Source organism: Ylistrum balloti, unplaced genomic scaffold (genome assembly GCF_031769215.1).
Source record: "Ylistrum balloti isolate Yb309-2 unplaced genomic scaffold, AGI_CSIRO_Ybal_v1 Utg369630, whole genome shotgun sequence".
Classification (NCBI taxonomy): domain Eukaryota; kingdom Metazoa; phylum Mollusca; class Bivalvia; order Pectinida; family Pectinidae; genus Ylistrum; species Ylistrum balloti.
The window spans coordinates 1086857-1101656 of NW_026781896.1; the positions used below are offsets into that span (position 1 = coordinate 1086857).

The 14800-nt window shown below is 34.9% G+C and overlaps 1 long non-coding RNA gene across 1 annotated transcript; it reads left to right on the plus strand.

Annotated features, from left to right (window-relative positions):
- The first annotated feature begins 201 nt into the window (after positions 1-201).
- LOC132552082 (uncharacterized) lies at positions 202-8795 on the plus strand. The gene is made up of 2 exons (XR_009554318.1): positions 202-231; positions 8023-8795. It is a non-coding gene; the product is annotated as an uncharacterized LOC132552082 (long non-coding RNA).
- The last annotated feature ends 6005 nt before the right edge of the window (positions 8796-14800 follow it).

The window sequence follows — 14800 nt, forward strand, 5'->3', positions numbered from 1 at the left end:
CAGCTTCAATTTGCATTTTTTACCCGCGGACATTACATGGAAGGTGGGTTTTTTCCCCAGATTTTTGTGTCAAAAAAGGGTGCGGACATTACACAGATGCGGACATTACGTGGGTTTTTACGAATGATTTAGAGTAGCATAAAATTTTGACGGAAACAGCCGGGGTGCTCTGTGCTGCTGGACCCTGAAAGAAGACGGCGACTGAAAGAAGATGGCGGGTAATTCATGTAGGTAAGTATCACTATATATATATATATATATATATGTTAGCTGAATTTGAAGTCAATACTTATACTGAACTATCAATTGCATTTTTTGCAACAATTCATTTGGAATGAGCCTTCGCATCTATTGAATTTAGGCTTGACGGTGACGCGCAAGCTGGGCACTGCCGCCATAGCACTTTTTTTTCAAAATATTTTCAAGACTTTTCCCTTGAAGCAGTATGCATTTGAAAAATGTTATGTAAGCATCTAGCACATTTTTGTTGCTTCGGTAAAGTATTTCAGTATTTTGAAATGGATTTATTTTGGAATGATCGTTTCATAATGGTCTCATCGCAGTCACTTCTGTCAGTGGCCCAACAGATCGGAAATTAACCAGAAAAAAAACTTATCCGTAATATTGTACTGTACTACTTACGCTACCGTGAATAGATCTAGGAATCTATCTGGGTAATATATCGATTTTACTTTAAAATATCTGTCACTGTCCGCGCTATTGTAGGTCTAGCTCTTTCAAATTTCTGATCGGAGATAATTTATAAGTACCCCAACGGCCAAAGGCCAGAGTATGAAATCGTACGGGAACTCTACAGCTATGCTAATTTTAAGGTTTACATGTGAAGTTAATATATATAGTTTTAGCTTAATTTTAGTTTTTGTCTTTCTGACATGATGTCTCGTTGATTCTGTTGAAGAGTGATGCATGTGAACGGTTACAATATGAAGATTAGGAATGATGAAGATGTAGATTATCATCTGATTCCCGGAAAGTATTTTAATAAAGATTAGGATAAACCTAGCAAAGTGTTAGGTCCCAGTGTGAATGTGTAAAGTTCCAGTGTGAATGTGTAAAGTCCCAGTGTGAATGTGTAAAGTATTATTGGTACAATTGAACTTTTTGATATATGTACTGTATTTGTTCATCTCAGAAATTTCAGTATTATGTCAACTGCGTCCACTTTCAGTTCAACACTTTTGATTCATCAATTTTACCCAGCCCTAGGCTCAATATTTGTCATTAATTGTCGACTGTTTTTTAGAGTTTTGTTTTCATGGTGAATGGAATGAAATGAGATAAATAGTCTAACCAATACCCCTCGAGAGCTAATTAAGACATTGCAGTATTATCATTTTGGGCCTTATTAAAAGTCAAATTGCAACTTTTAAGAAACTCAAGTGACTGTAAGTACAACAATAAGATGTCAATAATCAATGAAATTGATTGAGAAGACATTTTCTTAGTACAGTTAACCAGGCTTTGTAGTGGTTTGTTCAGAACTGTAGTTCTGGTTAAGTAACCATTAATTGTGTCTTTTCAGTTACAATGACATACATTTTTGAAATACCTCTACTGTAGCTAAATGTGGCATTTGTAATAGACAGCCAAAGTTAATTTTGTGATAGACGTAGCCAAAGTTAATTTTAGGATCAGTTAGGACAGCTACTGTTTGTAACAGGCATGGGTTCAATTACATAATGATGTAATTAATTAAATTACAATTACATTATGAAAATGGCATTGCCATTACAGGTATTTTCAAATTAATTAAATTACCATTACATGACGGTCCAGTGTAATTAATTAAATTACACATTACTTTTCAAGTCAAAATGATTTTTGAAATACAAACGTCAAAATAAATTATCATACTGATCAGATTTATCACACAAATTTAACTTTATGATTCAATCTCTGTATGACCATGGTCAAGATATTGTTTTGCTAACTGTCCATCGCTTAATAATTTGACAGTCCTGAACGTCAAAGTAATTAATTACAGTATATTTAATATAGACTCCTATTGGGAAGTTCAAGACTATAAGCTTATACAGAAGTGTATATTTCTTGCACATAATCATAGCAATAATGAAATATAGTTATTTATTTCCCTTACTCTCTTTCAGCAAGTGGATGTCCCTGAAGAAATGAAATCTGGAATGGTAGAAGGTATCTCTATTGATTCTTCTAACTTGGAATTGGCCATTGTGACCAACAATGGATTTGAGGACCTTATGGTGGAGAAAAACGTCCTTCTTTCCGGCCTCCATTTAGATGTTGAAGATGATTAATCACTTGAGGAGATGCTAACAACCATGTTGCCTTTTAATGTCACAGTACTCTCTAAAGGCGGCAATATATTTACCATCACAAAAGAAGAATCAACAAATCGCGGAAACTAAAAAAATGTGGAACAGATCATTGTATACTGCATTTGTAGTAAATTTGTATACAATCTTCAATTTATTTGAGTAGAAAGATTCACTAGTTATACCAAGTTTGTGTAGAAAGGATCACTGTATACTGAGTTTGTAGTGTACATAGAAAGGTTTACTTATTTATTTTTTTCTAAGTTCAGTGTATACAATATATAAAAAAAAACTTTTTGTAGAAAAGATCACCGCATACTGAGTTTGTTGTTTACAAATGTGTAGAAAAGATCGCTGTATACCGAGTTTATAGTTTACAATTGTCTAGAAAAATCACTGTATACTGAACATAATATGACTTCTGTTTAAAACCTTCATTTAAACTTAGGCATGTATTTTTTTATGTATCTGAAAAGTCTACCTACAACAATTTTGTGTATGCAATCTTGTACTAGGATATTGACATGACAAGATTACATTGCTGATCAAAGTATGGAAAGAATACTGTATCTAAAAACTGAATAAAACAAGATATAAGCATCTGTATCATGTTTTTTTTTTTATTATTATTATTTTTCCATGATGTCTGTCCACATGGAATCTGTAAGCACTCTTTTGCATTCTTATACCACCAAAAGGGTGGGTAAACTGGAATCAGGTTGTCTATCCGTCCATCCATCTGTTTGTCTGTCTGTAGACAGATCTTGTCTGGACAACTCCAATGAAACGTTTCAGTAATGTTCAGGACAATGTGTAGATGTGCATGCACCATTTTCCCTTGAAATATTGATTGCTATGGCAATTGGTCAATATAGACGGGTTTTGCTTGTCGGTCAACTTCTAAACCTGTGGACCAATTTTAACAAAACTTTGCAGGAATGTTAGGGAACATGTGCACATGCCGCTGTGTTTCAGAGGATGTTTCTGTGCAAAAGGTCACCATGGGGAGATAACTAAGGCTGTGGGTGATGGGGGTATTGGTTATCATTTGGGTTACAGTTTCAGTTATCCCTGGGCAATGTGGAGAGGATATAGTAATGATTTTGAGGATTGACTGTAGAGGTCACAGTACTTGCATCAGTACTATATGATTACCTTGTAAACGCATTGAGACTAAGACAGTATACCTTAATCAAATTTGGAACATGTATCCCTTATGAGGAGAAGTCGGTTTCTTTAGAAATTCAAGGTCAGATGTCAAAGATCAAGGTCAAAGTCAAAAAACAGATAGATGCATGGGGGTGTTCTCCTTTGCATTACCCTCATTTTTCTATCAAATTTCACAGCCTAAAAGATATTCACACCTTGCAAATTTCAAGGTTCAAGGTCACTGTAAGGATGTTAAAAAAATGATAATACAAGAGGAATAAAATATCTTGCGACAAGTTTTAGAGAACAAAGAATATATAAACATGAAAAATTGGAACGAAGTCAATATCTACTCGAAGATTCCCTGAAAAAGTACAAGGAGAATAAGACCAGGTGTTCCGGAAGAATAGGCATCTTCTATTTTAAGTTACGTTGACATATGATGTTTGTTTTAGAAAACTGGCACTCTTTTGCAGTCATTTACAAACAATCTGGAAAATGAAGCTGCCCAATATTTGTATGTAGCATGTTATTTGCATGATGGTCTAACTAATGGTCTTAAACCAATAAGATACGCAGTCTTTAAAGTGATAATATGGTGTCCAAGATCAATATTTCCTACAATGTATCCAAAGAAATGGACAACTTCCCTATCATTGCATCTTGGAGCCTACTGTAAAAACCCATGTAATGTCCGCACTTTTTTTCACCGAAAATCAATCCAAAAATGGGGGTGCGGACATTACAGAGATATAGAGGAAATGACACTTTTTTCCTTCCGACAATTTATATCATATCTCCTTGAATTGTGTTCTTAAAAGTCAAGCATACCTGATATTATCGTTCTATGGTTTTTCCTATGATGTTTCCCCAACCAAACATGATTATTTATGATTATTTATTATAGTTTCCATGGTTAATTCCTTCCATTTTCTCGTTACAGGTTCGTATTGTGTCGTCCTTCGTAATAGGAAGCCATTTTGTTTGACTTTGTCACATGAATAAAGTTAGAGTTATTCCCCTTTCCCCATTGAAAAGCATACCCATGAGCATATACAAAATAACACAACATTTTCATTCTACATTTTATTTACAAAATAACAATAAATAACATGTACAAGAATAAAATAAATAATCAGACGTTTTATTGATTATAGATCGTTTATCAGAAAGTCTTAATACATAGCAGGCCGTTTTAATCGCGTTTCTCGAAACCCCAGAAGTCCTCTTCGTCGTCACTGTGGAAGAACTCCTCGGCGTTGAAGTTGTCTTCCTCTGTCTGGTCGTTATAATAAATGGCGTTCTCGTCGTCTGATGGTGTGTCAGTAGGGTCAGTGGCGCCGTCTGTCCACAGTTCATCGTCTTCGGAACCATCTAGTTTGTTAGATATGCTGCATTTCAGGAATGACTTAACTATAGTCTGAGGGTCGAGTTCCTGCCACGTCTGTGTTAACCATTTACAAATGTCAGTCATCTCAGGCTTCTTCATCCTGCCGCCATTGGTGTATGTGTGGGCGTCTCCAGTAATCCACTCGTTCCATTTTTTCCTCATGGCGTCTTTGATAGGCTTGTTGATGCCGACATCTAGGGGCTGTAAAATGGACGTCATCCCGCCGGGTATAATAGCCAGACGTGTGTTGTCTTCCTGTAGTATGTCGTGTACATACTGAGCCCTGTGTACCCACATACTGAGCCCTGTGTACCCTGAAGCTGTCTAGTACAAGTATCGACTTCTCTCTGGTGTTGGTACGGCTTCCCCACACAACCCTAAGCCAGTCTTTCATAGTATTTTCTGACATCCATCCTTTCTCATGGACACGTACATGTATGTTACTAGGAAAGTTTCCCTTTGGCATTGTCTTTCTTTTGAAGATGATGTAGGGGGGAGCTTGGTTCCATCGGCCATGCACGATAACATCACAGTAAACCTGTTCTTTTCGTTGCTGGTTGTACGAATGGACACACTCTTCTCATTTATATGGGTCACTGTTCTGTCGTAGGGTAAGTCAAAAGTGAGGGGTGTTTGGTCTGCATTTCGATGCGGGAGGGAGGAATATTAAATTTCTTTCTGGCGTTGATGATGAAGCTCTGAAATGATGTTATTTTGTCTTCATAATCATCAGGGAGGTGTTGGGCAATAGTGGTTCTTCTTCTCACGCTCAGAAGATGACGTTTCATGAAACGGTAGCACCAGTTCATTGAAGCTTTGAAGTGGGTTACCCCGTGTTTACGGCCAATGTAGGATGCTCGGAGTCTGATCTCTGTTGAGCTTACAGCAAATCCGTCATCTCGTCTATCACATACCCACTGGTAAAGATCTTTTTCTATTTCTGGGAACTTTGCAGGTGTACCACGATTAGCTTTCTTGCCAGCCGGCATTACGATGAGGGTATCTTTCTTTCTTCTCCAGTTTCTGACGTTCTTGTCATCAGTATCATACTTTCGGGCAGCAGCTCTAGCATTTTCAATGCTCTTCAGCATGTTGCTATCGCCCCTGAGGCTGAGTATCAGTACTTCGTTTTCATTGGTTCATAAATCGAAAGTTTACTCCTACTCCATCTGCCGGACATTACCGTAATCATTGGATTATCGCCCCTACAAGTTGCTGATGCTAGTCATTAAATGAAACAACCTTATCGACATTTTCTTCATTACCTGTACATCAAGAAAATGTTTTGTGTTGTGTATTAATGATAATCAGACATCGAAATTTGTAAATACAATGACAAAGACTCACGTTTATGGTGGTAAATTTTGCGAGGCGATGCCAATATGGCGGCTTAACTTTCCATTTGGAATGAGCCTTCGCGTCTATTGAATTTAGGCTTGACGGCGACGCGCAAGCTGGGCACTGCCGCCATAGCACTTTTTTTTCAAAATATTTTCAAGACTTTTCCCTTGAAGCAGTATGCATTTGAAAAATGTTATGTAAGCATCTAGCACATTTTTGTTGCTTCCGTAAAGTATTTCAGTATTTTGAAATGGATTTATTTTGGAATGATCGTTTCATAATGGTCTCATCGCAGTCACTTCTGTCAGTGGCCCAACAGATCGGAAATTAACCAGAAAAAAAACTTATCCGTAATATTGTACTGTACTACTTACGCTACCGTGAATAGATCTAGGAATCTGTCTGGGTAATATATCGATTTTACTTTAAAATATCTGTCACTGTCCGCGCTATTGTAGGTCTAGCTCTTTCAAATTTCTGATCGGAGATAATTTATAAGTACCCCAACGGCCAAAGGCCAGAGTATGAAATCGTACGGGAACTCTACAGCTATGCTAATTTTAAGGTTTACATGTGAAGTTAATATATATAGTTTTAGCTTAATTTTAGTTTTTGTCTTTCTGACATGATGTCTCGTTGATTCTGTTGAAGAGTGATGCATGTGAACGATTACAATATGAAGATTAGGAATAATGAAGATGTCAATTAACATCTGATTCCCGGAAAGTATTTTAATAAAGATTAGGATAAACCTAGCAAAGTGTTAGGTCCCAGTGTGAATGTGTAAAGTTCCAGTGTGAATGTGTAAAGTCCCAGTGTGAATGTGTAAAGTATTATTGGTACAATTGAACTTTTTGATATATGTACTGTATTTGTTCATCTCAGAAATTTCAGTATTATGTCAACTGCGTCCACTTTCAGTTCAACACTTTTGATTCATCAATTTTACCCAGCCCTAGGCTCAATATTTGTCATTAATTGTCGACTGTTTTTTAGAGTTTTGTTTTCATGGTGAATGGAATGAAATGAGATAAATAGTCTAACCAATACCCCTCGAGAGCTAATTAAGACATTGCAGTATTATCATTTTGGGCCTTATTAAAAGTCAAATTGCAACTTTTAAGAAACTCAAGTGACTGTAAGTACAACAATAAGATGTCAATAATCAATGAAATTGATTAATTGAGAAGACATTTTCTTAGTACAGTTAACCAGGCTTTGTAGTGGTTTGTTCAGAACTGTAGTTCTGGTTAAGTAACCATTAATTGTGTCCTTTCAGTTACAATGACATACATTTTTGAAATACCTCTACTGTAGCTAAATATGGCATTTGTAATAGACAGCCAACATTAATTTTGTGATAGACATAGCCAAATTTAATTTTAGGATCAGTTAGGACAGCTACTGTTTGTAACAGGCATGGGTTCAATTACATGATGATGTAATTAATGAAATTACAATTACATTATGAAAATGGCATTGCCATTGCATGACGGTCCAATGTAATTAATTAAATTACACATTACCTTTCAAGTCATAATGATTTTTGAAATACAAACGTCAAAATAAATTATCATACTGCACAGATTTATCTCATGAATTTAACTTTATGATTCAATCTCTGTATGACCATGGTCAAGATATTCTTATTTTCTAGCTGTCCATCACTTCATAATTTGACAGTCCTGAATGTCAAAACAATTAATTATATTTAATATAGACTCCTATTGGGAAGTTCAAGACTATAAGCTTATACAGAAGTGTATATTTCTTGCACATAATCATAGCAATAAAGAAATATAGTTATTTATTTGCTTTACTCTCTTTCAGCAGGTGGATGTCCCTGAAGAAATGAAATCTGGAATGGTAGAAGGTATCTCTTGATTATTCTAACTTGGAATTGGCCATTGTGACCAACAATGGATTTGAGGACCTTATGGTGGAGAAAAACGTCCTTCTTTCCGACCTCCAATTAGATGTTGAAGATGGTTAATCACTTGAGGATATGCTAACAACCATGTTGCCTTTTAAGGTCACAGTACTCTCTAAAGGCGGCAATATAATTACCATCACAAAAGAAGAATCAACAAATGGCAGAAACTAAAAAAATGTGGAAAAGATCATTGTATGCTGCATTTGTAGTAAATTTCTTTACAATCTTCAATTTACTTAAGTAGAAAGATTCACTAGTTATACCAAGTTTATGTAGAAAGGCTCACTGTATACTGAGTTTGTAGTGTACATAGAAAGGTTTACTTATTTTTTTTTTCTGAGTTATGTATATACAATATATAAAAAAACTTTTTGTAGAAAAGATCACCGCATACTGAGTTTGTTGTTTACAAATGTGTAGAAAAGATCGCTGTATACCGAGTTTATAGTTTACAATTGTCTAGAAAAATCACTGTATACTGAACATAATACAACTTCTGTTTAAAACCTTCATTTAAACTTAGACATGTATTTTTTTTTATTTATCTTAAAAGTCTACCTACAACAATTTTGTGTATGCAATCTTGTACTAGGATATTGACATGACACGATTACATTGCTGATCAAAGCATGGAAAGTATACTGAATAAAGAAAACAAGATATAAGCATCTTTATCATGTTTTTATTTTTATTATTATCATTATTATTTTTCCATGATGTCTGTCCACATGGAATTTGTAAGCACTCTTGTGCATTCTTATACCACCAAAAGGGTGGGTAAATCGAATCAAGTTGTCTATCTGTCCATCCATCTGTTTGTCTGTCTGTAGACACATCTTGTCTAGACAACTCCAATGAAACTACAGTAATATTCGGGACAATGTGTAGATGTGCATGCACCATTTTCCCCTGGAAATATTGATTGCCATGGCATCTGGTCAATATAGACAGGTTTTGCATGTCGGTCAACTTCTAAACCTGTGGACCAATTTCAACAAAACTTCGCAGGAATATTAGGGAACATGTGCACATGCCGCTGTGTTTCAGAGGATGTTTTTTTGCAAAAGGTCACCATGGGGAGATAACTAAGGCTGTGGGTGATGGGGGTATTAGTTATCATTTGGATTACAGTTTCAGTTATCCCTGGGCAATGTGGAGAGGATATAGTAATGATTTTGAGGATTGAATGTAGAGGTCACAGTACTTGCATAAGTACTATATGATTACCTTGTAAACGCATTGAGACCAAGACAGTTAGTATACCTTAATCAAATTTGGAACATGTATCCCTTGTGAGGAGAAGTCGGTTTCTTTAGAAATTCAGGGTCAGATATCAAAGATCAAGGTCACAGTCAAAAAACGGATAGTTGCATGGGGGTGTTTTTCCATTGTATTACCCTCGTTTTTCTATCAAATTTCACAACCTAAAAGATATTCACATCTTGTAAATTTCAAGGTTCAAGGTCACTGTAAGGATGTTAAAAAAAATGATAATACAAGAGGAATAAAATATCTTGTGACAAGTTTTAGAGAACAAAGAATATATAAACATGAAAAATTGGAACAAAGTCAATATCTACTTGAAGATACCCAGAAAAAGTACAAGGAGAATAAGACAAGGTTTTCTGGAAGAATAGGCATCTTCTATTTTAAGTTATGGTGACAAGTCATGTTTGTTTTAGAAAATTGGCGCTCTTATGCAGTCATTTACAAACAATCTGGAAAATGAAGCTGTCCAATATTTGTATGTAGCATGTTTTTTGCATGATGGTCTAACTAATGGTCTTAAACCAATAGGATACACAGTCTTTAAAGTGATAATATGGTGTCCATGATCAACATTCCCTACAATGTATCCAAAGAAATGGACAACTTCCCTATCATTGCATCTTGGAGCCTACTTGGGACATGTATTACATAAGTAATACTACTATGCTTGTTATTTCTGATATCTGCTGGTCATTTTTTATGGGCTGCAATGATTTACTGATTGCATATATTTTCAGTATATAGCAAGCTAATAACAAAGAATTTATTTTTTAATGGTCTTAGCATACCAGTACTTTCAGTACTTTGATTCAATGCTGTTATGGTCTTTCTTTGCCAGTTTGGGCCAAGTTTAATTAGAGACTTGTCTGAAAGAACTAGAAAAAATCCTATAAGTGCAATAATTTCTTCTTATGTAATATTCATTGACATTTCTAGATATAAATCATACTGGAAAAACAAGTAAAAAAAATGCATTATGTGAAAAAAACCCCAAATCACATGAAAGATGTTAGTGCACCAAATTAAACAGGTTGTTATCTTGTTTGAAATACTTTGTTTCCTGTTTGTATTATAGGGAGACTATGTTCGCCTTTGGGTGCCGGAGTTACAGAAAATCAGGGGAGGAGCTGTTCATACAGTGTGGACTCTAAGTCCTGCAGCCCTGTCCAATGCTGCAGTATCTCTTGGAGAGACTTACCCAAAGCCTATTGTTGTGGCACCTGAATGGAGTAAATACATTGGCAAATCAAAGGTGAATACTCTCTAATGCATGCCTATCTGTTTGGTTGGTCAATGGTAGTAATCACAGTTATATAAAGTTGTGTATTTAGCCCTTCATCATCAGATGGTAGGCTATTTTAATTATCCTACGTCTGTGGTGTGTCTGTAAACACTTAACGGGTACTTTTATCACTGTATCTTGAGAAGTGCATGATGAATATTTTCATAATTTCATATGTAGGTTCCCCTCTGTCCTTAATTGTACCCATTTGATTTTTGGACTGATCAGAAAACAACATGACAGGCAGCCATCTTGGATTTTTACAATGAAAGTTAATTTTTTGTGTTATTTCTTTACAACTACTTGATTGATGTTTCTGAAATTTCATACATAGGTTCCCTTTAATCTCTGATGTTTCTTAAATTTCATACATAGGCTCCCTTTAATCTCTTATGCCCTTTTGATTTTGGAATTGATTAGAAAAACAGAATGACTGACAGGTGGCCATCTTGGATTTTTTTATCGAAAGATTTTTATCAAAATTTTGTGTGAAGTACTTGAAAGATTTTTTCTAAAACATTTCCCTCTGTTTCTTTTGTGTTCTTATTTGGATACTGACAAGAAAAACAACATGGCTGACACCTAACAAATTAAATATTATTATTGTTGAAGATGAATTTTCAGACTTGATATAATGACTGGTTAGAGCAAAAAACCGAGGAAAAATACAAAAGAAGGAAAAATATCACTTTTAAAGAACAAATATGAAGACAATAAACAAAGATGGGTGCTAAGGTCCCTCTGAGACCTTTAGTTACTGAAGCACAGTATACATCTGTGTATGCAATGATGATACCAGAAACGCATCAATTTGTATGAAATGTCAATGCAGGTGATATGTTGATTCTAGTTATGTTTCAGTGAAGGTGATATGTTGATTCTAGCTATGTTTCAGTGAAGGTGATATGTTGATTCTAGCTATGTTTCAGTGAAGGTGATATGTTGATTCTAGCCCTGTTTCAGTGAAGGTGATATGTTGATTCTAGCTATGTTTCAGTGAAGGTGATAGGTTGATTCTAGCTATGTTTAAGTGCTGGTGATATGTTGATTCTAGCTGTGTTTCAGTAAAGGTGATATGTTGATTCTAGCTATGTTTCATTGAAGGTGATAGGTTGATTCTAGCTATGTTTCATTGAAGGTGATATGTTGATTCTAGCCATGTTTCAGTGAAGGTGATATGTTGATTCTAGCTATGTTTCAGTGAAGGTGATATGTTGATTCTAGCCGTGTTTCAGTGAAGGTGATATGTTGATTCTAGCCCTGTTTCAGTAAAGGTGATATGTTGATTCTAGCTGTGTTTCAGTGAAGGTGATAGGTTGATTCTAGCTATGATTCAGTGAAGGTGATATGTTGATTCTAGCCCTGTTTCAGTGAAGGTGATATGTTGATTCTAGCTGTGTTTCAGTGAAGGTGATGTGTTGATTCTCTCTGTTTCATTGAAGGTGATGTGTTGATTCTAGCCATGTTTCAGTGAAGGTGATAGGTTGATTCTAGCTATGTTTCAGTGAAGGTGATATGTTGATTCTAGCTATGTTTCATTGAAGGTGATATGTTGATTCTAGCTGTGTTTCAGTGAAGGTGATATGTTGATTCTAGCTATGTTTCAGTGAAGGTGATATGTTGATTCTAGCCATGTTTCAGTGAAGGTGATGTGTTGATTCTAGCTGTGTTTCAGTGAAGGTGATGTGTTGATTCTAGCCATGTTTCAGTGAAGGTGATATGTTGATTCTAGCCATGTTTCAGTGAAGGTGATATGTTGATTCTAGCTATGTTTCAGTGAAGGTGATGTGTTGATTCTAGCTATGTTTCAGTGAAGGTGATATGTTGATTCTAGCTATGTTTCAGTGAAGGTGATCTGTTGATTCTAGCTATGTTTCAGTGTTAATTAATTAATGCTTTATGTGTTCATTCATTAGTGTGACAATTAGACTTTTCTATCCTTTTTCCGATTCAGTTTCACATCTCAGTTTTTACCAGTTGGGTAGGATTCTGAAATTCATCTGAACTTGAGAATTTCTTTTATCTTACAAATACCACACTGACTATTTTGTTTTTCCACAGGGAGGAGCCAGGGATGGACCGACCACACAGAAACAGAACAGGGGAATTGACTTCTACTTTAAAGGCTCCCAGCACAAATAAGGATACCATCAGACATTTCTGGTGATCTTACAGTATTAGTCTTACACAGGAAAACTGTTTCTGGAATCTGCCTAGCTATGTTTTCATAGAAAGAACAAAGCTGGTTGTCATGAAGTGCTGTTACACTTTTGTTTGGTGCTAATGTACTTAACACCATTGTATCCAAACTTCTATACAAGTGCAATACATGTTGAAATTGAATTTTTTTTTTAAAATTGTTTGTATTGCAGATGATTGATCTCCATTGAAACTGTTTTGGACTGCTTTACATATTTGTTTATATTTCTATAGTGTTAGATCTTTGATCAACTTTATTATACATTTATTACAAGTTCCATACATAACCTAAAATAATTTAAGTGGGGGGTGGCGGGTTGATTTTGAGGAGGGGAAATTTTTTTTTTCTCTCTATATACATGTATATCTTTGTGTTCAATATTACAGAATTTCTGAAATAAAGTAACACTAAATATGTAAGATAGTGTGCTGTGATTTGTTATTATGTAAATGGTGTTGTAAACATGATCTAGTTTAAACTAGAATTCTAAGAAACAGAAAATGAAATGTTTTGTAGATGAACAACAACTTTATTGTAATAAAGAACATATTCCAACATATGACATTTTAACATCCAATACACATTAACTACAACATGTTATATTTTATATATAACATACTATTCCGTAATTTGTTTCACATAGCTATTGATTTGTTATCTCCCTTGTAATTTAACATTATATGTCATATTCTAGATATGAAGACTAACATTTAGGTTAATTTTAAAAACTCATGCAAAAATATCGCTGGTTGATCGAAGGTTTAAAAATCCCTTAGTAATATATTTTGATTTGTAAAAACAGATTTATCTTCCTCTTTGTAAATGCAAACCTATTTATTGCAAATTAAAGAGGAAAAAGGTAATTCAATTTCAGGAAAAGTTAAACATTCAATTCGTTATGTATTTCCTATTAATAGTAATTTTCTTTCCAGGTGTTATAGGTAGTCACTGATTTACTGTGTATCTGTTATAGGTAGTCACTGATTTACTGTGTATCTGTTTTAGGTAGTCACTGATTTACTGTTATAGGTAGTCACTGATTTACTGTGTATCTGTTATAGGTAGTCACTGATTTACTGTGTATCTGTTATAGGTAGTCACTGATTTACTGTTATAGGTAGTCACTGATTTACTGTTATAGGTAGTCACTGATTTACTGTTATAGGCAGTCACTGATTTACTGTTATAGGTAGTCACTGATTTACTGTTATAGGTAGTCACTGATTTACTGTGTATCTGTTATAGGTAGTCACTGATTTACTGTGTATCTGTTATAGGTAGTCACTGATTTACTGTGTATCTGTTATAGGTAGTCACTGATTTACTGTGTATCTGTTATAGGTAGTCACTGATTTACTGTGTATCTGTTATAGGTAGTCACTGATTTACTGTGTATCTGTTATAGGTAGTCACTGATTTACTGGGTATCTGTTATAGGTAGTCACTGATTTACTGTTATAGGCAGTCACTGATTTACTGTTATAGTAGTCACTGATTAATGTGTATCTGTTATAGGTAGTCACTGATTTACTGTTATAGGTAGTCACTGATTTACTGTGTATCTGTTATAGGTAGTCACTGATTTACTGTGTATCTGTTATAGGTAGTCACTGATTTACTGTGTATCTGTTATAGGTAGTCACTGATTTACTGTGTATCTGTTATAGGTAGTCACTGATTTACTGTTATAGGTAGTCACTGATTTACTGTTATAGGTAGTCACTGATTTACTGTTATAGGTAGTCACTGATTTACTGTTATAGGTAGTCACTGAATTACTGTGTATCTGTTATAGGTAGTCACTGATTTACTGTTATAGGTAGTCACTGATTTACTGTTATAGGTAGTCACTGATTTACTGTGTATCTGTTATAGGTAGTCACTGATTTACTGTTATAGGTAGTCACTGATTTACTGTGTATCT